This window comes from Felis catus, chromosome C2, assembly GCF_018350175.1.
Source record: "Felis catus isolate Fca126 chromosome C2, F.catus_Fca126_mat1.0, whole genome shotgun sequence".
NCBI classification, from domain to species: Eukaryota; Metazoa; Chordata; class Mammalia; order Carnivora; family Felidae; genus Felis; species Felis catus.
In genome coordinates, this window is record NC_058376.1 from 117,859,412 (window position 1) to 117,874,555 (window position 15,144).

A 15,144-nucleotide genomic window follows, 5' to 3' on the forward strand; every position below is an offset into this window, starting at 1 on the left:
AAAATTCATTTTTTTCCAACTGATGACACCATTTATTGAAAAGATCCAATGCACTTCAAGATTACTTTTTTTTTTAATAAATCAAGTAACCATACATATGTATGGTTATACATACATACATATGTAGTTCTTTTCTTATACCTTCTGGTATTCCATTGGTCTTCTTATCTAACACGGTAATAACTTTTAATATTTCTTGGTCTAGTAGTGTTAATCCTCCAGCTTTATTTTTCTCTTCAAAATTTTCTTGACTATTATTGGCCCATTTCATTTACATATAAAGTTTAGAATATCTGCTTGTTAATTTATACATCCAAACACATGTAAACACATGCATGTGCAACACACACATACAGAGATTTCTATGATGTTGGTTGTGATTACACTGAATTTATAGAACAATTGGAGAATAATTAACATCTTCATGATGTTTCAATCCATGAAAATAACATGCTTCTCCATTTAATTTTGGCCTTCATTACTGTCTCTTAGTAACATTTTATATTTTTTAGTAGAGGATTGCAAAATTTTTGTTAAATTTATTGTCAAACATTTAATGTTTTTGACACTATTTGTGAATGATATTGTTCTCAAGTTTTAAGTTTTGTTGCTAGCATAAGGAAATGTAAGCAATTACATGTTCTGTAAATAATAATAGTTTTCTTTCTTTCTTTTTTTTTGTTTTTTGTTTTTTCTCTTGCCTTATTGTTCTGGTCAGTAACTCCAGAACATTTTGACATTGATATGGTAATAGCTGGCTTCCTTTCCTAATTCTGATTTCTGGGAGCAAATTTCAGTTTAAGATGGGTCTTTCTATTCTATTTGTGTGTATATTTCATGAGTTTTAATTTTATCAAATTATCTTTTTGTATCTAGCTAAGTGAGCACATTATATTTCTCCTTTATTCTGACTTTAAGTAGAAGACATGTGAACAACATCACCATTTATATATGTGGGAAGAGATAGATGTCATATGTTACACTAGAGAACTCATGGGAAAGATCTTAAGGTTATTGTAGGTAGGTACAGTTTGACTTAGGCAGTGGTCAAAGGATAAGCCAAAAAGGAAAACACTGCTATCAAATAGTTGTGTTATAAAAATGGATAAAAGAAGTCCAAATTAAGTGTAGTGCAAATGCCTAAGAAAAAATATTCAAAGCTACAATAAGGATATTGGCATAAAGATCTTGAATTAAGGATATTGGCCCATGGTCTAAGTCAATAAAGACTAAATTCTTAAGTACTTAAACTTATTAGTAAAAAAAAAAAAAAAAAAGAAAAAGAAAAAACAAAGAAAAAAAACTTACTGGTTAACTTGGATTGGGATTCAGGTAAATTGGAATAAATAAGTTGATTTAACTGCTGAGCCAGAAGTTGGATTCTCTAATATAAGTTGATTATTCACAATTTGGTTACCTGTGTGCATGTTATACACATTGACTCTTGAGAATGGTAGAAGAGATTATATATTGTAAATGATCTGCTAAATGGCCATTTTAATTACCTTCTAGAGAAGAGAAATTATTAATAACAAAAAGAGCAAAGTTATATTTCACATGCTTATTCATAGTGGATATAGTAATATAAGTTGTGCTTTCCAATTTTGTAACAGATGGGTTAATATGTATATGAGTACTTAGTAAATGTACAATACTACACTGATATAAGGAATAGTTGTTTATTACTGCTAAAAAAGCTATCCATATTTCTTCTCTAGGTGATGATTGAACAAAACCATTGGTGGTATATCAATCATTGAGCAGAGAAGCAGAGAAGTGATAGGGAGTAAAGGGTTTATTATAGGGATTTCGCATGATGCACTCGTGAGACCTGGCTAAGCAGTTTACTATGGCTGTTATTTCCATGTATGTTTCTAGGTCTGTAGGCAGTCAGGGATGGCAGTGGAGCAGGCAGTATTAAAAAAGAGTCAGACCTGAAGGTGGGGAGAAACAAAGGCAAACTGAAACTTTCAATGATCACCCGGAAGAATAAGGTCAAACTGGAAACCTCATCTTATCTTTGTTTTCTGATTTTGATGACTGGGTGACCTGCTTGAAAAGCTAATGCCTTTCTTCATGAAGCTAAGCATGCCAGGAGTTAGAGAAACTAAAGAAATTCGGTCCAACTTCAATTCAGTCTTGGCTGGAGGAGACAAATCTCACCAAGGCAGACCAGGAGTAGGGCCACCAACTGTCCTGATCTCAGGACTGAAGAGTTTCCCAGGAGAAGGACTTATGGTACAGAAACTAGGACAATCTCAGTTAAATCAGAAATGTTGATCACCCTAGCAGGAGACCCCCAATAATTTACTTGACTTGCACTAGATTTAATACTACACTGAATTTGCAAGTGTAAACCCGGCAGCTGCTTCACTTCCACCTTCCAAATCTCATGCAAATTTCTTACACGGTCTGTCCTACCAATACAGGGAAGGGAACTCTGGGAAGTGAAGTTCCAGTTTAGCTGAGTTTGCACAGTAATGTAATCTCTAGAGGTAGCCGCTGAGAGTTTTTCTGATTTGATTATATGTTGCAGAATAAACTATAATCTCCTTTACTAAGCAGTTTTGCTGTAGCAAATGCACAAAAATCCAACTCTTCAGAACTGTGAATATGTCTAATTCACTTACAGTGAGGCATAAGTGTTTTAGCCAAAACTGATAGTAACTTGTAAGGTATACATCGTAAAATCATGAGGTATGTAAAATAATTTAACATCCCCAAGTCCTTTTGAATGTATACTTTATTTTTAGATAAACTAATATAGTCTACAAATATCTCACTTCATCAAGTTCTCCTCCATTATTTGTAAGTATTTTTTTTATTTAGACACCACAAATAAATGGAAATTCACCTCTGTGTTTCTGATACATAATAGACTATATCTCATTTTGTTCTCTGTGATTTTAAAAGCACCTAATGAATTTCCTTTAGGTTATGATTACATTAGTCCCTCCTTATCCACGGTTTTGCGTTCTGTGGTTTCAGTGACCCGCGGTCTTCTGTGATCCAGAAGCAGATGATTCTCCCCTGACATATGGTCAGAAGGTCTATAGTAGCTTAAAGCGATATCTGTATCTGCATCATTCACCACACTTCATCTCATCAGGTAGGCATTTTATTACCTCACATCATTATCAGAAGAAGGGTGAGTATAGCACAATAAGATATTTTGAGAGACTATATTCATGTAACTTTCATTACAGTATATTATTGTAGTTGTTCTGTTTTATTATGAGGTATTATTGTTAATCTCTTACTGGGTCTAATTTATGAATTAAATTTTATCACAGGCATGTATTATTAGGAAAAATCATAGTACACATAGGGTTGGTACTATTGTGATTTTGGGCATGTAATGGGGTCTCAGAACATGTCTGTATAGAATATGAAGAAGCAACCTACCTGTAAAAAAGAGATGCTGTGACCTTTTTATCTAAATAGAAGTGATACAGATGATGCATTTACACATATTTTAATTATTTATTATTAACTGTACAAAATTGGAGGTCATTTTTAGGCAAATTAGGGCAATCAAGAAATCACTGATGGGCTTGACTTTATAATTTTAACCTCCAAGCAATTCCTTTTCATTTTTTTAATAGACTTTAACTTTTCACAATTTAATTACTATCAGATTAAACCATTCTCCTTTTTAAAACCAAGCCTTCAATTCTGGAGAATATAGAGGACATTTCAGGCAAAATTGCTGGAGATTCAACTGTTCATTGCCATTAAACACTCAACCTGGTGCCATGAGATATAAATGGGAGTAGCCAGAGGAAAACTTAAGTGCAGTCTTTTAGCAAATTGAAGCTGCCAAACATATTTAGTTTTGAGAAGAAAACCTCATGAAAAAAAAAGACTTACATAGCTGATTTCAGTTATTTGAAAGGTTTCTGTGTGGAAGATAATGGATTGTATTTTCTATATGATTCCAGAGAATAGAGGTAGAACTCATCAGGAACTCCCAGTGAGTTCCCAATGACAAAATCCAGTGGCCATGGGAGGTTAAATTTCAAGTATCTATTTAACATGAGACATTTAAGATTGTTGACTTCCACCTTCTCTTAAAAATTTTCTTATTTTCTCTTGCTTGAATGCCGCTGCCCATTTCTTTGCTTTTATAGTTCCTTTTCCTTCGCTTTAATCCTAAAACTTGGATATTTCTGAAATCTCATCATTGTCTCTCTTCTCTTCCCTTCTCTATCCTACCCTTCCCTTTCCTTCTCTGCTATTCTTCTCTTACTCTACTTCTGGCTTCTCATTTCAGAACTTGAGCTACTCATTTTCAGACCTTGAGCTACTTTCTTTTCCCTGTTCTGGAAATCCAGTCCAGTATGATTTATTTTAAGAAGTTCTAGATCAATATATCCTACTAAGAATCTCTCTTCAGAATGTTCCAATGTAACTGAAAGCTCAATATCACTTATTTCGAACCTATTAACATCCCCTTTCCCAAATCCAGTTGTTTCTCTTATAGTTTGAATTTCTGGAACTGGTAGCATCGTATGCCAAATCACCAAATGCAGAAATCAGGAAATGATCTCTTTTTCTCTTCTCGTATCATTATATTCAATTGATCAAGAATTCTTTATCTCTTGAATGCTTTATCTCTTCAACATGGCTTGCAACTGCTCTTTTCTATGTGTGTAATGCCTCTGTAGCTGCCACAGTTTTGTTTTTCAATTATTTTTCAACCATTGCAAGTTTCCTGGTTAGCGTGCCTGAGTTCAAATTTTTCATATTCTCATTCATCCTCACCTGTATGTTAGATGGGATGTATTATAGAGGAAAATAAAGGAAGATGGGGTTGGAAAGTGTTGGGTAGTATTTAAATTTTGTAAAAGACTGGTAGGGTAAGTTTTCCTGAGAAGTTGATGTTTGAATCATGAATGGAAAGAGACCAGAGAGCATGCAATGAAGATATCTAGGGAATGAATATTTCAGACAGAGGAAACAGCAAGTCCAAAGGGCCTGAGATTGAAGCATGGGCGCCCTTGTTACCTGAAAGGAATGAGTTAAGAAGAAAATAATAAAAGATGAAGTTTGAAAGTTACTGAGAATATTTGGGGGTGGCCAATGATGTAGAACTTAGTCAAGCACACAAAAGATGATCAATTTTACTCCCAAAGAAATGGGAAACCACTAAACACTACAAGCTGAGGAGTTAAATGATTTTAGGTCTTGTAAGGATTATTCTAGGTGCTGTGTTGAGGAGGAGGAGGGGCTGGGTAAATGTTATAAATAGAGAGGAAGATTTGGAAGAGATAAGAGTGAAGGTCAGTGGTACATGGAACCAGGGTGGTGTTATTGGAAATCTGGGAAGTTACTGGAGTCTTAATAATTTGAAAAGAGAACCTAGAGGATTCCTCATAATAGATAAAGTGCCTGATAATTGTAATCTAGTGTTTTTTTCTTCTTTTTTTTAATGCTGTCTTGACCTTGTTTTGATCCATTCCTTTCCTTGAGCAGCCAGTTAAGTTCACATCCTCAATCGCCTTCCTTATCAGGCTCCCACATTGCTGGTCACTGTACATTTATCTTAACTGCCCCAAGGCCAAGCTCTGGACACTCTGGGACAAGCCCTATTTAGAACCCAGCTTAACTGATTCAAATTAGCCACTCCTAAAAAAGTGTTCTCCCTTCCCTTCCATTGGACCCACAATAAAGATGCTTGCTTATGGCTTCCCTCCATTCCTCTGCTTTGTGACACAACTTAGTACTTCACTGAGTGGCCTTATGCCATTTCTCCCTAGGGACCTGGGAGCTGCAATAACAACAGCAGCAAAAGCAACACTGGAAATCTCTTTGCAGCTTCTGTCTCTCTTGATAATGCCTCTGGCCTCACCATACCTCTTTCAAGGTACTGTGGCTAAAACAAATAGACAATATACAGTCCATAAATATATTTACTGAATGAGCTATGCTTCCTGGAAAGTGCTCTAAAAATTTAAAGAAGTTCCAACAATTGATAGTTGCTCAATAAATATTTGATGACTTTCTTGAATTTGTGTTAAAAATATTTTCTAACAGAGATATCAGTAGGGAAGATACTGCCTTAATGTATGTACTCCTTAGAGACTTTCACTTAGTGTGTTAATTCAGAAGAGACTCAAGTACTGGTAGGATAATTATAATGTTTCATTTAGTTTTTATTTTTTATAGTATTCTAAATATCTTAAATTAATGTTTTGCCAAGCCTGAGAGTTTTTAATTCTTTGATAGCTGTTGTTGATAATTAAAGTCTACTGAGATAGCGCAAACCAATGCAGCAGAAAAGCACACATAAAAGAACTGTAGAAACATTAGAGCTATCTTCTGTATTAAAAGGTTGTCTTTCAAGGCCGGTATTGGTGGTTGGCAAATATAATTTTCAAAGAGGACAGGACTTTGGGAGAAAAAGAGAAGAGTATTGTTAGCGCAAAAAGTATTGTGCCTTGGGTTTTAAAACGGAGGTAGTTAAAGAATTAGGAATCTGCACCCAAAGGAAAAGCAGGAAAGAGTCTTATTAAAACAACTGTACACTCTCTAAGGGAGAGCAGGCAGGTTCTTTGAGGTGGAACAGGCCCCTATGTTCTTTTGAGATTGGACATTATTGGGTCTCTCTGGGCTGGGTGGAGCTGTGACATACAGGAGTTGGTCCCTAGTGGGGACTGCTTCCAATGACTTGGGGGACTCCTTCTGTACATGCAGGGAACGTTTGACCTATAAGCTTTGTACCAGAACACTCCTGGCAGTCTTTCTACCTAGGGGGAAGGCTGTAACTGCAATGCAAACTCATTATAATGAGTATAGGGGTTACCTTGGGGCAGAGGTGGAAGAGGAGAGGCATGCTCTTCACCAGTGGCTCTTGGTCTGTAAGCCACAAGGTCAGGATGTCGCGTCGTCACATTTCTAATGTGTAACCTATGTATCACCATCCTTGTCTCCAGCCCATGTTTCTGTGATTCCCGCCCTCGAGGACTGAGGACTCTGCCTCTGGCATTCCTTCCACTTCTCGTATCTAGCTTGTATCTAACATAGTATTCAGGGGTTTCTGGCAAGAAAAAAAAAATGCTTGGACCTCGTTCAGTGACATGTAGTGATGAGTCTTCTGTGTTCAGATACCTGTTGATTTCCTTGGTTGGACTGAGACTGAGATCTGCGATACATGAAAGCATTTAGATAAAGTTGACAGATCCAGGAACCATTATTATTTAATAATTTTATGTTTTCAAATTATAATGCAGTGTAATTAACCTTTTTTGGACATACTTCTATGGATTTTATCAATTGCATAGTTCCATATGAATATCACCACAATCATGGTACATTCTGTCACCCCCCAAATTTTTCTCATGCTATCCCTTTGTAGTCACACCTCCTCTCCCTGCCAGCTCCTGAAAATCACCGATACAATCATGCCACTCTAGTTTTGTCTTTTGCGGAATTCTGTATAAATGGAATCATATGTAAAGATTTGAGGCTAACATCTTTTGTTCAGCATAATGCTTTTATGATTCATCCAAAGGATTCAAAGGGCCCAAAGTATAGTATGATGGTCTTACTCATTCACTCAATGAAAGACATGTGAATTGCTGTCGGTTTTTAGAACTTAGGTATATAGCTGCTGTAAATGTCCAGGTATAGGTTTTTGTGTGAACATAAACAGTTATTTCTTTAGGGGAAATACCCAGAAATGGGATTGCTGAGTCATATGGGGAGTGTGTGTTTAACTTTATGAGTAAGTGCTAAACTGTTTCTGTATCATTTTATTTTCTCACCAGCAGTATAAGAATTCCAAGTACTTTACCTCCTTGCTGGCGTGAGATGTCAGTACAGCATTTTCATTTCAGCCATTCTAATAGAGTGTGATGGTATCTCATTGTGTTTTTTTAAATTGTATGCATACATCTTTTAACCTTTGGTTTTGAAATAATTGTAGATTCACATGCACTTGTAAGAAATAAAGAGATATCACATACACCATTCATCCGGTTTCCCTAGTGGTAACTATCTTGCATAACTATACAGTAATATCACAACCTGAAACTTGAAAGGCATTGATTAATTAAATAAAAAATATTGAACACATCAAATAAATAAACTGGCTTATTCAGATTTCACCAGTTTGACATTACCCGATTATGTATTTAATTTCATGTAATTTTTATCTCAGATGTAGATTTATGTGACTATCACCATACTCAAGACACAGAACAGTCCCACTGCAAAAATTTCTTAATCTACCCTTTATTAGTCACAGCTACCTTCTTCCTCCTTCTATCCCCTACTTCTTGGCAACTTATCTCTGTATAGTTTCTCTACCATTTTTTCATTCCAAGGGTATATAAGTGAAATAATGTAGTGTGTAACATTTTAAGATTGACCATTTAAAACATAATTCCCTGTGATCCATCCAAGTTGTGGCATGTATGAACAGTTCATTCCTTTTTATTGCTGAGCAGTATTCTTTGTATGGCTATTTCACAGTTTGCTTAACCATTCACTCACTGAAGAAAATTTGGCTTGTTTCTGGTTTAATGCTATTATGGATAAAGCTGCTGTGAACATTTATAAACAGGTATTTGTATTAACAAGAGTTTTCATTTCTCTGGAGTAAATACCCAGAGGTGCAATTGTTGGGTCATATGCTGAGCATATATTTAGCTTTGTAAGAGACCACATACTATTTTCCAGATGGACATACCATTTTCTAGTCCCACCAGCATCAAATGAGTGATTTGATTATTCTGTATCCTCACCCACATGTGGTGTTATCACTATTGTTTTTTATTTAGCCATTCTGGTAACTCATTATAGCTTTAATCTAGATTTCCCTAATGGCTAATGATGTTTCCAGGTCATGTGTTCCTTTTTCATCTGTATGTATCCTCTTTGGCAAAGTATCTGTTCAAGTTTTTTGACTATTTGTTAAATTGGATATTTTATTTTTTTAGGGTTGAATTTTAAGAGTTTTTTGTACGTACTGTAGGCATGGCCTTTGTCAGATAATGATGTGCAAGAATATTCTACCAGTCCATTGCTTGACTTTTCACTCTATAAATAGAGTATTTTATACAGCAGAAATGTTATTTATTTTTCTTAAATCCAACATATCGATTGTTCCTTATGTGGATCTTGTTTCTGGAGTCATATTTAAAATCTCTTCGTCAAACCCATTTATGAAGGTTTTCTCCTAGGTTTTCTTCTAAAGCTTTTAGAGTTTTATATGATACATTTAGATATCTATTCACTTTGAGTAAGTTTTTGTGTACAATGTGTGATTAAGATGAAGATTATTACTTTTTAAGTCATGTAGACTATTTTTAATGTGTTTCCTTTAGTTTGGTTAATATTTTATATTGTGTATGTTAATCAGTATTTATAAGAAAGGTTATTCATACAGATTGGCATCTGAAACTTGTCTTGAAGATCTTCAGTAAAAAATCTGTAGAGGGAGCTATCTTTTCACTAACATGAAAGATTTTCAGTTGAAGTTTCCCCCAACATTATATTTCATTGTGGTCACATCTAGATTTCTTGTTTGTTATAATTCCTGGATTTGTGTATTCATGTTTTTTTTTAATCCGTTCTAGAAAAATTATAGCCATCATCTCTTTACAAAATAGCTTCATTTCCTCTTTTTCATTTCCATCTTCTGAGATTGTCTTGCTCTAATCTTGCATATTTTCCATCTCCTTATCTCTCTTTGACATATACTATATAAATTAGATAGACCTTGTAGTTCATTAATTCTCTTCTCAAATGTGTCTATTCTGATGTACATTTAACCTGTCTTTTGAGACTTTGACTTCCATGATTGTACTTTTTTCCTTCTGGAAGTCCATTGTTTTTGAGTTTATATTCTTATTTGTGAAATTTTTCTAGTGTTTGTGTCCATTTTTGCAATTCATCTTTATTTCTTCAAATAGTTCATCTACAGAAATTCTCAGTTTTAATATCTTTAGCTCTTGGATTTCTAAATCTGCCCTTTCATATGTTGGTGTCACATTTCATAGTAACCTGAGGTGCTAATGAGGGATTCTTTCCTTCAAAGGGCCTTTGACCTCACTTCTGTCCTTGTATATATTATTGGGGACAAGTCCTACCTCCTGTCTCACAGGCCTTTTTGGAGGCTTTTGCATCAGAGTTGGAGTCTCAGAATTGGCTTCCTTGGTCATTACTGATTCAACGGTCCATGTTATCTATTGTTACTCAGTCTTGATACAAGCTCACCCCTCACTATTACCTACAGATCTATCTTGGTTTCATATCATATTGACTTTCTCTCAGTTGGGCTCCCCTACACCAACTTCCTGATACTGAATCCTGGTTCCCACATTTTAGGGACCAGCTTCTAGAATCCTGGCCTACCTGACTCAGAGAAACACTTTGTCTAAAGCTGTTAGGAGCCCATGTTTTTTGTGCCTCCACGCTCATTTCTAGTTAATCGTTCTGCTTGTTCTCAGTTGGTGAGGTGATCCTGGAAATCCCTTCTACCTCCAATGAAACTAAGGATGCCTCTAAGCCTGCATCTTATCAGGAGTCTAGTGGCTGTGTTGGGAAGAGAGGTGGTATAACCCAGCTCCTACTTACTCATAATGTTGAAGCAGAAATCTAGAATCTCTCAAAAACTAAGCAGTTCTCTAGAGAAAATTAGAATAATTTGCCACCAATCTCATTTTTCATATCATCGCATATTATTGGGAGGGCATGTATTATTATATGAAACTATTTGCCTATGCCAGAAATACTGGTCTTTCCTTAGTAACCAAAGCATAACCTTAATAAAGATGGACAAGAGATTCAGCATTTTTCTAAGTAATGCAAAAGCAGTTTAAGAAACATGTCACTGATAAAACTCAACAGAAAGCAGAGTTCAGCAAATTTTGACCTCATGACTACAAAACAAACCTAAATGTCATCCAGTGATAGCCATTAGATATACATGTTCTACATTTTTATTAAGCCCTTTCCAAATGGTTCTGGAATACAGATAGGAATATTATTTTTTCTCAAAATGTCCTCTACTTATTTCTGGGTTGCCCACACCCCCACCCCTACACCCCCCTCATTAGATCCTCTCAAAGCAAAGAGTCTCTGCAGGATTCTTACGATGCTGTGATGTTCTTCTCTTGCTCCCTCTCTGCTGGTACACATTGAAAGTCCACAGTATCACTAGAAAGAGGTGCCTACCCTGAGAATGCCAGTGCCTAAGCTAGTCACATATCATCTGCCTCTTGGTTTGTCAGAGTAATTTGGATTCCATTCAGGGAGTAAGAAAGTACTTCTGTCTGCAAAGCTAAGCCTCATTCAGGTCTGCCTTTGTGCCCTGTGCTTTACAGAGGGTCCACAGTACTCACAAAAATCATTCTACTCTCTCAGCAATCACATTTACCTGTCTCAAATTATTTCACAAATCAGTCCTATCAGCTTCTAGTCCTTTTCCATAGTAAACCTACTCCAAGGGATTAATCAGAGAAGAGATTTTACGTCACTACTGTGTTCAGACTTCTCCCACATTTTTGCTTCTTCCACTTTTACCTCCCACAGTTAATAATCATAACACCTCTATAAATAGCATTGATAAGCTCCTTGGGTGAGGTAGGTGAGGAGGCACACAGCTTGAGTGTACAAGTATTACTTGAATCCTGATTCAGGTAGCCAAAATATCCTTTTCCTAAAAGAAGTTTATTTATTTATTTTGAGAGAGACAGAGCAAGTGAGAGTGGGGGAGGGGCAGAGAGAGAGAGAGAGAGAGAGAGAGAGAGAGAGAGAGAGAGAGAATCTCCAGCAGGCTCTGCCTATTCAGTGCAAAGATGGATGCAGCGCTCAATCTAATGAACTGTGAGATCATGACCTGAGCTGAAATCAAGAATTGGACACTCACCTGACTACTGAGCCACCCAGGCACCTCAAAAATATTCTTTTATTTAAGTTAAACAAGGGTTTAATAAGCTAGGCTTAGCATTCCATTCCTTCACTTTATATGTCTCACCTGATAAACTCAGCCACCAATGAGGGAGCAGTGACATCATCAATAAGGAGTACTGGGGCAAAACAGGACAACTAGTTTGAATGCTTATTTGATAACAAATAATTAAGGACCCTTAGTCTCATTACAAATACACATACATACACACACACACACACATTTTAGAAAGACATTTCGAACATTTCTTGTGCTCATGATCTAAAGATTATTCGATTATTGAAAATGTAAGAAAATAAAGAATTAATATTGTGTTCTATAAAATTTTTAAATATCTCTATCACAAAACACATATTTTAAAAGGTAGTGAAGGTTCTATTTCCATTAAGCTTCAGTATTTTCCCTGGCATTGATTTGTGACATAGTTCTAGGATGATTTTTAATAAATACCATGGCAATTTTGTTAGAGGTTTTAAGATTCAATAAATAAGGAGAAAAAATATTTTTTTCTTATCTAATTCTCAGCTGAGCAGGTTCATTTTTTCAATTGCATCTATCTTATAAAAAGCTCTTTGCAGTTCAGCTTTTAAAATTAGGTTGAACATATGAAGTCACCATTTTTTATAAAGCCCAGAATTTATTCTAAATTCCTATATTGACTGCATCCTCCTTATTGCCAAATATTGTCAAATTGTTCATTCCTCCTTATTGCCAAATAGCATCCCATGAACTTGATGTACCACATTTTGTTTAACTCCTCACCCACTGAAGGACATCTAGATTGGTTCTAGTTTTATGAATTAATAAAAATTCTTGTGCACAAAAAATAAAAATAAAATCCTATATTTCTTCCCTGTTTGTTTTCTTCTTAAATGGCAAAAAGTTTTATGTCTATGTGTGTATGCCCTCTATGCATATATATACATGCAAACTTATCCATCTGTTGCCTAAGCATCTATTATATGTGTACATGTCCTAGTGAGTTTATGCTCACACATTTCAATAATAACATGTATTTGACAACTTGAATCTCTGAATGAGTCTTAAGCATAGACAAGTGAAAAAAATAAGTAAATACAGTCAAGCTTTTTAATTGAAAACTGGATGAGAATTTCAAATTTTAATTCACTCCATGGTGAAAGTAATAGGAATCTAGAATACATGGCATATATTTTCTTGAGTTTATCAATGCTGCAAAGTTTATTGAAATTCTGTTCAGTGTTAAATCTGGTCATGAGGGATGGCATTTTTTTCCTTCCCTTTATCTCCATTTTCTCTCTCTTCCTTTCTTTCATTCCTCCATCACAAAATTATTCCAAAGGCACTGGTTGAAATTCTGACTTACATTGACTTCAGAGAGAACCATTGTTTGGTCTTCTCTTTAACACATTCTGTGTGCCTTACATATAAAAGTATTTTGGTGTTTTTAATAGTTTATTTTAATTAATGCTTTAATTAAAATGGAGTATACAGTTTTGCCCTTTAATAAATATTTGAGTGGATTTTGTATTACTATGATTTAAAAAAGATTTTTGTCTTTGAGTGTTAAAATAATATGGGCTAAATAATTGAAAATTTTAAATCCAGAGAAGACCAGTGATAAAGAACTGGTTAAGAAAATGTGATATAGCATGATATTGAGATATTATACAACTACTAAGTTAATAGTTTATAAGTATTTAAAAATTGATAAAAATATAAATGAGTGAAAAGGAAAATAAAGCTGCATATATAGTATGACTTATTTTCAGCAATATGCACCTATCTTATTATATGTATGCACATTTTTGTGTAATGAAAAATATATATTAAGATACACAAATATTAAGCTTTAATCTCAGTACTCAGCCAAAATCTGCCATTAAGCACTGTCTTTGAGTTTTGACAGGTTAAAAGTCTACTTAAATGTCATTTACAAAATCCCTGAACTTTGCACAATCAGTGGTCCTATGACTGTGTTGCTTATCATACATAAGCATCATGACAATGTCAATAGTGCATAGAAAGCATGTCATTGGGATTTATTGTTAATATTTGATTATCTAAATACCTATTTCAAATATACGTCATCATTCTTGTTGCAACTTCTATTAAATCTTTATGTGCTTTATATGGTTAAATTCTATTTGTCAGGAGGAGTATGAAATTTTATAAATGTTCTAATTTAATTAATAATTCTGAAAACAGTTCCATTATGTAGTCACTTTTTGAGAATATTTGAATGTTTATATTTGTTAAAAAGCAGATTAATAATAGTAATGCTAAAAGAGAGAGCATCAATTAGATAACGTTTGGGAGAATGTATCTTTTTTAACCAATTAATATTTATTTATAAAACTCTAATGCCGAATAAAAGACAAATGAATTATTTGTTTATTTTTTAATGTTTATATATTTATTTTCTAATGTTTATTTATTTTTGAGGCAGAGAGACAGATAGAGTGTGAGTGGGGGAGGAAAAGAGAGACAGAGGGAGACACAGAATCTGAAACAGGCTCCAGGCTCTGAGCTGTCAGCACAGAGCCCGATGTGGGGCTCAGGCCCATGAACTTGGAGATCATGACCTGAGCCGAAGTCCGGCGCTTAACCCACTGAGCCACCCAGGTGCCCCGATAATTAAATGAATTATAATGCCAACGTCAATCTTTGCAGACTTTTTTGTGTAACAGCATTTATACATTAAGCAAACCAAGAGCGCTACATGATTCTTAGATATTTAATTCCATTTAGCCCAAGTCTTTCTAGCAAAGAACTTATTTTGTAATTTCCTGCCTATTGTGAGGATGAAATAAAAGTAGAATGCCAATGCTACCAAGTCAAAATTTCGTGAGAAGGAAAAACATAAAAATTATGTCAATAATAAATCATTTTTCGATAGGGTTTTTTTTTTTAAACATAGAGAACAAGGAAACTAATGGAGTGTTAGGGAATAAATGAGTTACCCCTAAGTATCTCGCTTTTTCACTGACTTCATTTGAAAGTGAACATCTATTTTCTGTTGTCAATTTGCAATATGCTGACTGCAGCAGCAATCCAGGAGATGTCAGTGAAGGGAAATTATTGTTCCTATAACATAATTTGAAGCTGTGAAAATTTAGCCATTAAAACTTTTGATGAAGTCAGTTGTAACTCTAATTTTGGTATGTTGGTAATGTTTGCAATTTATTCTTGATCTCATAAGGTCATTACAGGATGCTAATATTCTAGGTTGAACAGAATAATATGAT

The 15,144-nt window shown here is 34.8% G+C and overlaps 1 long non-coding RNA gene across 4 annotated transcripts in view; it reads left to right on the forward strand.

Annotated features, from left to right (window-relative positions):
- The window catches only part of LOC123380105, a 462,087-nt gene that overhangs the window by 186,428 nt on the left and 260,515 nt on the right, over positions 1-15,144 (forward strand). For all 4 annotated transcript variants that reach the window (XR_006585430.1, XR_006585431.1, XR_006585428.1 and 1 more), the window contains exon 2: positions 2,989-3,109. This is a non-coding gene — a long non-coding RNA (uncharacterized LOC123380105). The remainder of the gene's footprint in view (positions 1-2,988; positions 3,110-15,144) is intronic.